Genomic DNA, 13752 nt, shown 5'->3' with positions numbered 1-13752 from the left:
CTTTGACTTCCTTGCAAATCCCATGGCAGGCTCTGTTATGGCCTGCAGAAAACCAGGCACTTGCCCTAGAATTAAGTTTTTGCCTCTTAAGCTGCTTTTCAAAGTGATCCAACAATAACTGCAGAAGAGGCACCACTTTTCTTTAGGAATTCTAGGCTTTTGAACCCTATAATGTTGATATAGATTAAAACTGAGGCAAAACTGCAGGAAGTTGATTTTTGGTTTTGCCTGGGAAGGACACCAGGGGACACGTAAACACCGTTTTATTTGCTTTCCCAAACCAAGAAGGAGATTACATGCAATGAGTTTCCTCTGTCTAGTTGCAGTCTCTATAGAAAAGTGGGGGCACCTCCTTTCCCAGAGCTTAACTCCTTCATCCAAAATCTTAATTTACATCTCCATGCTGATTTGTTCTGTCAAGTCTCCTTGTAGTGAATTGAATGTTTTCCAAATGAAAGAGGACAAGCAGGTCAGTCTGAGAAAACGAATAACTGCTTCCCAGGCCATGTTCTTGCAGGGTGCAAAATGACAAACTCTAGGTGTGACCTTCCAAGGATGGTGCAAGGGTTTCTACCTCAGCCGGCTCAGCAGGGGTGCGTCCTGACTGCTGCATGAGTCAGCATGCAAGTGGTTAAGTTGGGGAGCCTTGGCTTTCCTGGTTAGAGCATTCAGCCTCCAAGAGTTAACCTGCAGCACTGCTCAGAAGAGCAGGGGCAGAGGATATACAAGCATCCCGGCGCTCTGGCTCGCAGGGGAATGACATGCGGTTTTGAACAAGCAGCTGCCGCAGCAGGTCTGGGTATGTAGCTTTGCTTTGATTGATAGTGTTTTGTTTTCTCCAGAGAGAACAAAGCAATGGTTGTTCATGTTTGCAAACAAGATCCCTTGGACATTGAGAAAGAACAGATGTTTATTAGCCTGCTGTTTATCATGAAAATAAGTAATAGAGAAGCAGGGGAGTGGGGGGAACAGATCCTCATTCTCATTTCTGTTTCTTATTGCAATGACAGATTTTCTTTAATTCTATCTGGATTCTAGTGGGGTATAATCAGGTCATTTGAATGTCACGGTTATAGTGGAATTAAAAAGATATCCTTTTGCAATTCTTTCTAAAAGTCTTCATATCTACATTCAGAGATATGGATTTGGTGTGAAGAGTTATTTGTTGAATTGGTGGAGCCAAGTGGCAGAAATCTATATTTTCCTGCCCCATTTTGGAAGGTGAGATTCAGATCCTTAGACTTAGAAAGCAAACTTCTCCAAATGTAACATATGCCCGAGTGAGAAGAGCATCATCTTGGATATGGCCTTTTTTCCCCCCCTTAGGAGCTGACTACTTTAGTCTTGGGTGTATGCAGTGTGACTTGAAATAACCTTCAGAATACCAGCTCTTCTAATGAGTCTCTTAAATTGGCTCACCTGGGCCTTCCTGTCATGTTGGATATCTTTCTCTATTTTGTCAATTAAAAAGAAAATATCTGAGACTCAGAATAGACTAGAACTACTCAGAGATTTGGATTTGCTGGAATTTTCAAAGATAAAGGGACTTTAGTAAAGTTGGTCTTGATCTCCTCCTACCTCCATTCTGGTATTACAGTATCAGTTACTGACTATCTACAGGAGATTGGTCCACTCTGCAGATTTAAGATATGGGATGTTGCTTGTCAGACTTTGACCCTACTTAACAAGTTGCTGCTTCTCAGTGCAGAGATCTAAACTGGAATAAATGTTTTGGCATCATCCAAAATATTTCCTCATCAGCACCCAAAGATTTTTAGTCTGGATTTCCAACCAATGGGAGAGTCTTTTGATAAGCAAATTTCTCTTTGAAAAATGCAAATACTGCCTTGAAACTTGAGTGGCTATCAATCATGAACACCTTCATATAAATTAATTTAATGCATCTTCAAAATCATTCTCTCGAAGGAAGGACATGGAAGTTTGCTAAGGTGAAGGAAAGGTGGTGAGAGCAATGAACAAAAGAGACTTGGGCAGATGCCTCAGTAGTGGCCAGCGAAGCCATTTTAAGAATACTGAAGAGGGAAACTGTGAAGGGAGGACAAAGCCCACAGAACATGGCACACAGTGGTGAAGGTGAAGGTGCTTGAAGACTTCCAGGGGCACATGGAATAGTTAGCACCCCAGGGAATCAATTTTCAGATCCTCAATTTTCATTTAAACTCCTTTACAAAATTTTTATAAAGACAAACTTTGCATCCAGGTAAATCTCTTTTCATTTAATTATTATTTTTAAGATTTGTTTATTTATTCTAATTTGTTATACATGACAGCAGAATGCATCTCAATTTATAGTACACATATAGAGCATAATTTTTTCCTTTCTCTGTTCATACACAAAGTAGAGTCACACTATTCATGTCTTTATACACCTACTTGGGGTGATGATGTCCATCTCATTCTCCATCTTTCCTACCCCCAAACCCCCTCCTTTCCCCTCCCTCCCCTTTGCTCCATCCAATAGCCTCAAAAAAAAAAAAAAAAAAAAAAAAGTACCAGGTGAATCTCACTATGAGGTATTGTCTCAAAGAATATAAAATTCTCTTTGCATCACACAAAGGAATAATTTCAGAACACATTGATTGCTCCTGAAGAAGAGTCTACTAAAAGCCAGGCAAGAAGCAAACCTGATCTCATCTCATGTTCAGGCCAAAGGCTCTGAAACTAATCTTTACCACTGTTTTAGAAATACAATTAAGGAGTAAGAAGATTGTCCTGGGGACAGGGTGCATATATGAACACATGTTCAGGAAATAAAAAATGAAGTCAGATATTTCCTAATAGCATGCTGATCTGGCTGCCTGATTTAAGTTGGTTAGGTTCTGTGGCAGATATTTCTGTAAATGTAATGTTGGTTCTGCTATTCAAGGTTTGGGCCAACAAACATATAAATCATTTTTCCAATATACAGAAAATAAGATAAAACTTTCACAACTATTAAAACATATGTTTTATTTTTAATTTTTCTTAGAACAACTAAGCAACATAAAATTCTGGGTTTTTACATTATTTTTAAAATAACTTTATTTTATTTATTTATTTTTTTAATGTGGTGCTGAGGATCAAACCCACTGCCTCACACATGCTAAGCAAGCACTCTACCACTGAACCCCAGCCCCAGCCTCAAATTCTGGTTTATTGGCGGATGACATTGTTTCACAAAAACATCAAACAGACCAAAAAATTAACAGTAGCTTCGTAGACAAAAAAAAAAAAAAAAAAAGAAAGAAAGAAAAAAAGAGAGGAAACTTTCTGTTTGTGGCCTTTTTAACCATCTTATACAAACCAACTACTTATAGTACAGCTAAAGTACTATACTACTGGGAATAAAATTAGTTTTGTTGTTTTTGCTTTTTTTTTTTTTTTACATTTTTTTTCTCCTTTGAAATTATAAGAAACATGATACATCACAAGTAAAGTCAGAAGTAGGACCAAGAATACTTTGAAGGCAGGTTTGGTTATCTGAGATCATTAAGAATGGCTGACTCCTAACAACATGTACAAAAACATAAAATATAAATAAAAAATACAAGATTCCCTTTTAAAAAGTGCTCTTAAGAAAAACAATAGGGCTTTGGAAATTTGTGTTCTTCCCCCTTTCCCTGTTGCACACGTGATTTTGGTTGGGTTGTGAGCATGTCATCTGTGGGTGGCACTGTCTATTGGGTGGGGTGGGGCTCTCTGCTAAAAAAGGTGATCACATGTAGATTTTGAGATGGGATGTGGAGGGTGAATAGGTCATGATGGACTTTTTTTTTTTTTAAGTTTAATTTGCATCCTCTTCCTCACCATCACCTCCTCCCCCCCTCTCTCTCCTCCTTCCCCTTCCTCTTCCTCCTTTCCCTCCTCCTCTCTGTCCTGCTCCCCAATTTACTCATTAGCATTCCCATTATCAGGAGACTTCCTTTCTTTGTCTCCTCAGTTTCCTTCTTTACATCCTTGGTGGTGATCTTGGAGTGAGTGCCCACGGCAGCATCTGACGTGTTAAAGTAGGTACACCAGTGATCCCATGCAGTGGGTTAAAAAGAAAACTAGAGTTCAGGGATTCTGGTGAGAACGCTGCTGGAGTCCTACAGAGGTGGTTGTGGCCAAATGGCATCAGGGAGCTGGACCTTGGAACAATGCAAAGATGGCTTTTAGAACCGTGAGTAGGGTTAAAGAGTATAAATAAGTTTTAGGTGTCATCTTTGAAATTTGCAAGGGAGTAGATGTTATAAATATTCTCTTAAGGGCAAAAGCTTGCAAAAGACTAGTGGTGCACATTATCCTTGAGGTGAGATGAACCTTGGTCAATAGGCTGTGCCTCTGACCTCAGACTGCTGTAGTTGGCTCCTGATCTTTTGCCTCTGATGTACTTTTCTTGTTCCCCACAACTCCAGAGTTCCTTTCCAGAATCTATACCACGTCTTACATGGATCAGCTGGGTTGATTTCTTTGATATATTTCGTATTTGTCCAATTCTTCGAGGACAGGATGCACAATGAAGAAGCAGGCTCTCCTAAGACAAGAGTTCTGGAAAAGTACGGCTTATTCACTAATGTATTCTTCAGAAATATTTTGGGCCCCTATAACCTGTCAGTGTGGCATGATCCCTGCAGTTGGAGTCAAAAGATGCAAATTCAAATCCTATGCCTATTAATTATTAGCTCTTTGAACTTCCTTGCGCTTCAGTTGCTTTATTTGTAGCATTGGGATCCTAGGTGCCAACCTCTGGGGTAGTGCTAGAAGAGAAAGGAACATGATGAGACTGAAATGCCAAATTGTCTCACGGAGACACACACTCCTCAAAGGGAACCAGAATAGGAAAGTGTATACATTTAAGAGGAAGACATGAATTAAGCAATTCACTGTCAGGGGTCACCATTCTAATAGATAACACATTGCAAACCCTATGTAGGTCACATGGCAGTATTATGCACTTCTCTCCATTTTCTTTTCACAGTTTTGTGAAATAGTTTCTTGGTAGGAGGATGCAGAGAGGCATGGCCCATGCCATTACTGCTGCCAAAGGAAAACAGCTGAGATGTTAAGTAATACCTGGAAACCTTACCCCTTGGATTAAAGCAAAGATACCAGGAGCTGGTTCTGCAAGTTTTTCCAAAACAGCCCCTTTCCAAGGCCTTTCTGCATTTCTTCATTTCCCTCTCAAAGAACAACCCACTTCTTTGCTGACAGTCAAGGTCAAGTCAACAGTAAGTGAGAGAAATGGAGGACTCGTCAGATCTCTAGGGCAAATGCGTGCAGAAAGGGAGAATGGGAAACAAGCTAATCTGGACCATCCCTCAGGGAAGGCATCGAGTTTTACTAGCATCAGAGTAAAATGTGCACCCTTAAAAAAATGATACAGAACTCTGACTCGACTATTTATCCATTCCTAGAATTAAGATTTTGAAACTGGATTTGACTGTGAGGGATCATCCTAGAGAGAAGGGACTTCTGTTTCGCTAGGTCCCTGCAACAAGGAACACTTTTGTATGCCTCTAAGAGTGCTACTCAGCTCTCTTCCCACTCAGCATGAGTAAATTTGTCCCAAATCCCTCCAGAAAGGTGAGGCCCCGAGCCGGTTGTATCTATGACTCAGCAAGGATTCTCCTCACACCTTACTAAGAACAGCTTCAGTCACAATAAGACATTTGAAGAGCAAAGAAGGAATAGGTCAGGGGTGAGTCATCACCAGGTTAAAGCAGTCATTGAAGCCACAAGGGGGCAGAGCAAATAATGCCACTGGTTGAGACTGCCAAGAAATGAGGTCCCTGAGGGCCTCGGGGGAATCTTCTAGAGCTGTTTTCAATATTATTTTTATTGTTACCCACATTTCCTAACTGTGCTTCCAGATTGAATAGCTGACCTAAAGAAAAGTCTCAAAGCATATTTATGACACAAATCAGAGAGCAGTGGCTTCAATAGCCACCTGAAGGATCCAGTCTCAATTCTTGCTCCAAGGGCAGTGTGGTTATCTGCAACTATACTTGGGAAATTCCCCATGTGTGGCTTAAGGGGTGTTTTGCACAATGACAGTGGTGTGCTGGAGATAGCTCATGCTGGCTCATCAGAGCCCATTGTACACAGATCTTCCCAGCTTCACTTTCAGAAGCATCATCCTTGGTTGCTTGAAATCAGCAATGGTAGGATTATTTATATCACAGAAATTGGCAAATGTTACTCTCCAAGGCTTTTAATTCCTGGAGAGTCAATTTTTAACATTTAGCAGGACTCCACTGACAGTACTTGTTGAAGAAATTCTTCAATAAAGAAATAAAGTACTATTTTAAGACATTAGGAGAAAAATGACCTTAATAAAAAACGACTTTGTATTGTGGCTAGAACATAATGATAAGCCCAAGATTCATTTTTGCCCAGGAGGATATGTAAGAGTTTGCCGACAGGGAATATTCTGGCCAGGCCACCTTTCCAGGGTAGGGTACTATTTTACTAAATGCTTGGACTTGTGGATTCTGCTAATGGATTCATATTACTTAATACTTGATACTGTTATTAATAAGAGGAAGAAACTTATAAAGAGATCTTTGGGGTCAAAGTAAAGAACATTCTAATCCTTTTCTAGGTCCTTTACGGTTCTGGGTTAATAGAAGTAGGAACAAGAAATTTGTCAAGTTGGGGCAGGTGGTATATAGTACAGTGGTGGAGAGTGGGCTTTGCAAATACAACAAGGTCCTGGGTTTGAGACAAAACTTGATGCTCAGCTTCTTCTGGTAGGTAGGGCCTGTGCAAGCTGCAGGCCTCTGCAGCTGAGAAAGCCTGTTTTAGTGTTAGCAGTGTTAACTCCAGGGGTCACAGTTGGCAAGTTGGATTCTTCTTCACTGCTATGGAGTGGCATGTTGAAGCTCTAAATGGTGGGCTGTGCCCTCCAGTGTTGGAGCAGACGCCAGTGGCTTATTGTCAATTTCTTTCCAGGTTCTTGTCTAGCAAATCTGAAGAATGAAATTCATGGGACAATAGAAGGCAAGAATAAAAGGGGTAGAATTTATTAAAGTGTAAAGAACAGAAACAGAATCCTCGCAGAAGTAAAAGGGAACCCTATAGCAAGTTGCCATCTGACTGTGCTAGTCTAGGGTTTATATAGCACTTGGCTCAAAGCTATTGGTCCAAATTTATGCTAATCAGGGTTTGGAAAAGTACTAACATGATTGGTTAATCCTTGAGTCTGAACTTCCATTCAGGTCTGCTCCATTTCTGTTTTCTTCCCTTTGGAAGTTGAAATCATCAAATCATAGTTGCTGGGAGCTCCTGACAGCAGCGCTATGTGGAGTGGGTATCTCCATCACCTGTGACTTGTGCTTGCCACCTGCACTCCAGCCCAGCTGGGCCACCGCTTTGTAGCTCTGGGACAAGGGCTTAGCTTCAGGCTCATCCCCAGTGTGTGTGTGTGGTGGGAGGGGCGGGAAATCAGTCTCTAATGTGTCTAATGTGGAAGGTCATTTTTTAAGGTCCATCTTCTAAACCTCATATACATGGAAAGATTGGCACCCAAAGCAGGTTAGCTATATAGCCAGAATCACCTTAGAGACTGGAGAAGCCACTAATAATTTCCATTTTGGCAGGCATTCATTCATTTACAGGCCCTTGAAGTTGCTTGTCAGTCATTCTAAACCAAAGGGAATTTTCTTCTTAGAGAATGTGGGAACTCCCTATGGATCATATTTGTGTCCAAGAAGAATTATTCATTAGCACTTGGTAAGAATATCTCTAGAAAAATACATAATTGTGAAGCAATCATAGTTAATAATTGAGTTCATACAACATGTGCTTCTCATTTAATCCTCACAACTACCTTAAGAAGTAGATAATATTATCCCTGTTTTACAGATGTAGAAATAGACATACAGAGAAGTTAAGCAGCTTCCTCAGATTAGAGCAGTGATTGGCTTTGAAGTCACCAAATCTCAATTCAGAACCCATATAGTCTAAACTGCAATTCTTTGTTGCCTTTATAAGACAACAAAGAAATTTAAAATTTAGCTTCCCTGAAGCTGGGAACATGGGCACCCATTTTTATTGCACAAAAACTAGCTTGAGCTAAAAGTGACAGAATGATGAGTTTTATCATTTGATCAAGTCTTTCACATGTTCATGAAGTCAGAACTTCAGAGAGAGCGAAGATTGAAAGATGGAGCAGGACATGTTGGTCTCCACTCCTGCGGTCAAGGCCTAACATGTATGCAGGGGTCATCCCCCACATTGTTTCTCATACAAAAGAAATATTTAATTGGGGCTAAGGTATGGATCAGAGGTAGGGTATGTGTTTAGCATGTGCAAGTCTTGGGTTCAATCCTCAGCACCAAATTTTAAAAACTTAAGAAAGAAAGAAAGAAAGGAAGGAAGGAAGGAAGGAAGAAAAGCAAAACATAACTCTCTCTTCCATAATTTTTATTGGTGCATTATAGTTGCAAATATTGGTGGGATTTGTTGTTACATATTCATAAATACACACAGTATAAAATACACCAATATAATTTGGCCAATATTACTCCCCAGCCCTTGCCCCTTCCCTTCCTACCTCTCACCCCCCGGCCCTTTCCTCTACTAATTTACCTTTGATTTCCATGAGAGACACCCCACCTTTCTTTTCTTTTTTTCATCTCTATCTTCTGCATATGAGAGAAAACATGACTCCTAACCTGAATTTGACCTATTTTGCTTAACATGGTCTCAAGTTCCATACATTTTCCTGCAAATGATGTAATTTCATTTTTCTTTATGACTGAATAAAACTCTGTTGTGTACATATTACACATTTTCTTTATCCACTTATCCATTGATGGATACCTAGTCTAGTTCTATAATTTGGCTACTGTGAACTCTGCTGCTATAAACATGGGTATGCATATATCACTGTAGTAAGATGACTTTAATTCTTCAGGATAAATACCTAGGAGTGGTATAACTGGGACAAATGGTGGTTCCATGCCTAGTCTTAAGGAACCTCCATACTGATTTTCATAGTGGTGGTACTAATTTGCAATCCCACCAACGGTCCAAAAGTGTTCCTGTTTCTCCACATCCTCTTCCAGCATTTATTATTGTTTGTATTCTTGATGGCTGCCATTCTAACTAGTGACTCTTGAACAATGTAATATTTTTATGGGAAATAGAAATGGGCTTCTCTCCCATATGCATTTAAAATTTATGAAATTTTAGTGTAGTTTTGTTTTGCATTTTCCTAGTTGCTAATGGATGTTGTAAACTTGTTAATATATTTGTTGGCCATTTGTATTTTTTCTTTTGAGAAGTGTCTGTTTAATTTATTTGTCCACTTAATTATCAGTTGGGTTATTTGAGGTTTTGGTGTAATGTTTTTAAGTCTTTATATATTCTAGATATTAATTCTCTGTCAGAAGAGTAGCTAGCAAAGATATTTTCTTCATGTTTCTAATCATTTCCTATGTTGTGCAGAAGCTTTTTCTTAACTCTTGGCATTATTTTCTGAGATCTAGGTGTCCTATTGAGAAAGTCATTGCTGTGCTTGAAAACTAGAGTGTTGACTCTCCATTTTCTCCTATGAATTGCTTAGTTTCTGGTCTAATTCTGAGGCTAGTTTCATTTTCTCCATACAGATAACCAGTTTCCCCAGCACCATTTGTTTAAAAAAAAAATCTTCTCTCTGATGTATGTTTTGGCACCTTTGTCAAGGATCAGATGACTGTATGTGTGTGGGCTTGTCTCTGTGTCTTCTATTCTGTATCACTGATCTATATATCTATTTTTATGCCAGTACCATTCTGTTTTGAAAAACAAAACTCTTTTGCATTCAATTTTTACCTTTCTTCCTATTCTTAGTTCTGCCAGGACTCTTGAACAATGTAATATTTTTATGGGAGATAGAAATGGGCTTCTCTCCCATATGCATTCCTTTAACACTGCTGAGAATCTTTGGAGAAATGTTATATTCCTGAGATTCTTGTTTTGATGGTTGGTCCTACAAACTTTAGCTTTAGCCCTTGTTCTAGACCTGCTATTTATACCAAATATTCAGATTTCATTTTCTTCTCCCCTTTATAATCTGTTTGTTTGCCCAAGTTTTCCTCCCCCCCTTCAATCCTCTCCCCTTTCCTCTCTTTCCTTCCCTCCTCCCCCTCACTGCTTCTGCTGGTTCTTGTTTGAGAGTTTTTGTTTTGGCTAATGGCACCACAGTTCTCTCAAAATGGAGTGCCATTTTGGTTCCATCTCTCCACATTAAACAAATTCCAAGTCCTACTGATACACATCACAAACATGTCCTAACATATTCTTTTGCTTTTCTGCTACCACTTCTATATCCTACCTTGGCTCTCTTTTCCTCCTAAATGGTGTCTTACCTCTTAAATATCTGCTAATCTCCAGCACAAGCCTAGGTTTCAATCTGCCTTTCAGTACCATTAGAGCACCATGATGGGAAGAATTTGGAGGCTCTGTTTGGGCTTCTTAGGATAAAGTCCCTTGATTGATTAGTAATATTACCATAGAAGGAGACAGGGAAAAAATATCTTCTCTTAGCCCCTCCCTGCTTTATTTTACCCACTTCTGCCAGGCAAATTTTTAGAAAATGCAGTTCTATTTGTCAGTCTTATACAAAAGTGGGCACTTTTTACAGCCCTCACTAACTTTCGACTCCTGAGCCTGGCATTAGAGCATCTCCGAGCTCTTTCTGGAACTTTTCTCAGCTACATCTTTCCTTGCTCTTCTAAAGAAGCCCATAGTAGTGGATCTTAGATTGAGTGTCATAAAGAACTAATGGGTAAGATGGGGTGGGGTTTACAGTCAAAGGGCTGCCTTTTACGCTAACCCCATATCCCATCTTTACTGCAGTATGATCAGGGTTGGAATGTGAAGAATGTCTTTCTGGATCTTAAGGTGTACAGAGAATAAGGAACGTTGTCCTCTGCTTAGACAAATAACGCTGTTTGCTATTCTGTATTTTGACTTTTTCCAGCTCCTCCACTTGAGCCATGCTCACCTTTTGGCTCACTTCTTTATCTCTAGCTGGCAAAATCCTTTTTTTTTTTTTTTTTTTTTTTTTTCCAATTTCAGCTTGAATTCTACCTCTATCATGACACCTGCCCTAAGTTTTCAGACTAGATGTAAACTCCCAGAGCACCTTATTTAGGATACTTATGTTTAATCTTGCATAGTATTCATTTTGTGACTGTTTGGATTTAACATATAGATAATTGGAAGAGAGAAAGTCCCTTTAAAAAAAAAATCGATTTCACTGGGCTGCCCTCCTGGGAGGTCCTTGATCTGGCTTCTTTGGGTCACATTGCCATGCTTTCTTGCAGAATGTCTTTGCTCCTGTCATACCAAATCCCTTGAGTTTCCCAAACTCCATTTTCTCTCTCGGTTATCTTTAGGTCTGTGCACATGCCATGCCTTCTTACCAGGTGAAAAAGTTTGTCAAAATGGCCACAGGTTTTTAGTCCTCCCTGTAGCCTCACCTTTTGCTGTGTGACTTCCCACCCAGAGGTGCAGACTATTTCCCCTCCCCTGGAATCTGAGCTGACCCTAGAACTTGCTTTGGTCAGCACAATGCAGAGGAAGTTCCACTGTGCCAGTTCTGAGCCTAAGCTTTAAGAAGGCTTGCAAGTTCTGTTTGTTTTCTTGGAAGCTTGCCCAGCTGTGAGGCTAGTCTGCTAAAGGTTAGAGCAGATTCTAAGATACCAAAGGGAGGCCACCCTAGATTGACTGCTCCCAGTCAGCCCTCCAACCAACCCATCGTGTCGTTTCATGTATTAACAAGTCCCAGATCAGAGCTATTCAGCTGGGCCCATCCCCAATTGCTCAGAATCACAAGCTAAACCAACTGTTATTTTAAGCTCTTGGGGTGGTTTTTTATATAGCTAAAGATAACTGATAACACTATGTTCACAGCCACCTTTTGGATCTCAACTTAGACATTCCTTCTTCTGAACTTTATTTCTAGGCTCCCTCTTATCTACCTCAAAAGAACTAATATTCCAGTATTAGAATTACCTGGGCATCATCTCTATATGTTAGAGTATGAGATTTTTGTTTGGTTTTTGAAGCACTGGGGGATCAAACCCAGGGCTTCGTGTATGTTAGGTGAGGACTGTACCCCTGAGCTACATCCCCAGCTCAGATGGTAAGGTTTTTGAGGGCAGGAACTTTGTCTTACAAATTGTATCTCTTAGTCCTACCACAGTATCTGGTACTCTATAGATGCTCAGAAAATGTTTTTGAATGAAGGAAGGAATGGATTATATCAGAAGTCGAAACTTTTGAACTTGCATATGGTCAGGTTGTCCTGCATTGACTGAAGAGTGATAAAACTATTTCATTTTGTTTCTCTTGAAATTCTTTGCCTACATTTGAAAATTAAGAAATTTGAGATAAGCATCATTAATGCTGACTTTTCATTAAAAAAGGGAAGATCCATTAACATTGAGCCTGAATTTCCTCATGCCATCAATGTAAGGTAGCTGTACCCTTTAGATAGGGCACACATTTGGCTGTGACACTTGTCTCTCATCCCCATTGTTTCCTTAACACCCATTGTTATTTAGTGCTGTAACCCTGCAGACAGAATCTACAGGTTTCCATCACATATTTACCTTCTCTAAAGCACTCAATTCTTAGGAGAGCTGTTGATAAATATGTCTACTTTCTTACCTGTGCCTTAAATATGAGTTGATGTACGCAGCCCTCTCCTTAAAGGGCAGCAGAACTTTCCTTATGGTCTCATTTTTCTCCTCCACACACTGGGTTTGTTTTCTCTCCATCCAAAGGATTTTCAAGGGTAATTCAACTTATAATCTGCCTAAACTGGAGCAAAATGTTTTCTTTCATTGCATAATTTAACTTTGCATTGGCAGTTTTTGTGGTTTGGCTGGAGACATCCTCATCCAGTAGTGTTGGCTGGCCAGAGAGGGAAATTATGCCAGTTTCCTGATGTTTCCCCTTTAAATGTGCTCTTTATACTCTTTGTAAAACTACTACTGGTTGTCTGTCTCCCTCATGATGGATCAAAGTCATTTTTTAGCAGTGTAATTTGAGTTTGGAAGGGTTTTTGTTCTGTGTTGTTTTTTGACTATTCCCTCTACTCATAATGGTTGGGTCTTTGAAGGAATAAACTGCTCAGCCCATGCAAATTTCATAATTTCTTTTGAAAAAGAAACTCACATAGGCTGTTTGATATTCAGTAGGAATGCAGGTCTACCTGTCATTTACCTTGGCATCTGCTCTGATTGGACAGTGCCCAAGCTGAATCAGTAGTTAAATATTTTGAATATAGCCATCTTAGTACTCATGCATAGGAATGAAAAAAATGCTAGTTTCCAATTGTGTTGTCAGCTCCTTGTATGCATTTGCAAGACAATAGGTCATAGCTCTAAGCAACCTGTGTTATCAAATCTCTATGTAAATACCAATATCATGAACCAATTCAGAAAAACCTTTTTCTATCATGGTGTATCTAAGGATTAGCTCACCTGAGAAGCTCAACCCGCTCTCGGAAGTGAATAGACAGGTAGAACTTGCTCTCTTCCATTAGTCCTGGCTAAATTAGCTGATGCCTCATTACTTTCAGAGCCCCAGGCACTCAGACCACTGATTTAGGAGCTCAACCAAGATGGAGTCTTCATACTTTAAGAAAGAAAAATTCTGCTTTTGATGGTGGTTATTCTTAATTTGATGATGCATAAGAGATTGTGATGATCATTATTATCCAAAGTACATGTATGAAGACATGAATTGGTGTGAATATATTTTGTATACAACTAG

This window comes from Callospermophilus lateralis, chromosome 15 (genome assembly GCF_048772815.1).
Source record: "Callospermophilus lateralis isolate mCalLat2 chromosome 15, mCalLat2.hap1, whole genome shotgun sequence".
NCBI classification, from domain to species: Eukaryota; Metazoa; Chordata; class Mammalia; order Rodentia; family Sciuridae; genus Callospermophilus; species Callospermophilus lateralis.
This window is presented reverse-complemented; position numbering follows the sequence as displayed.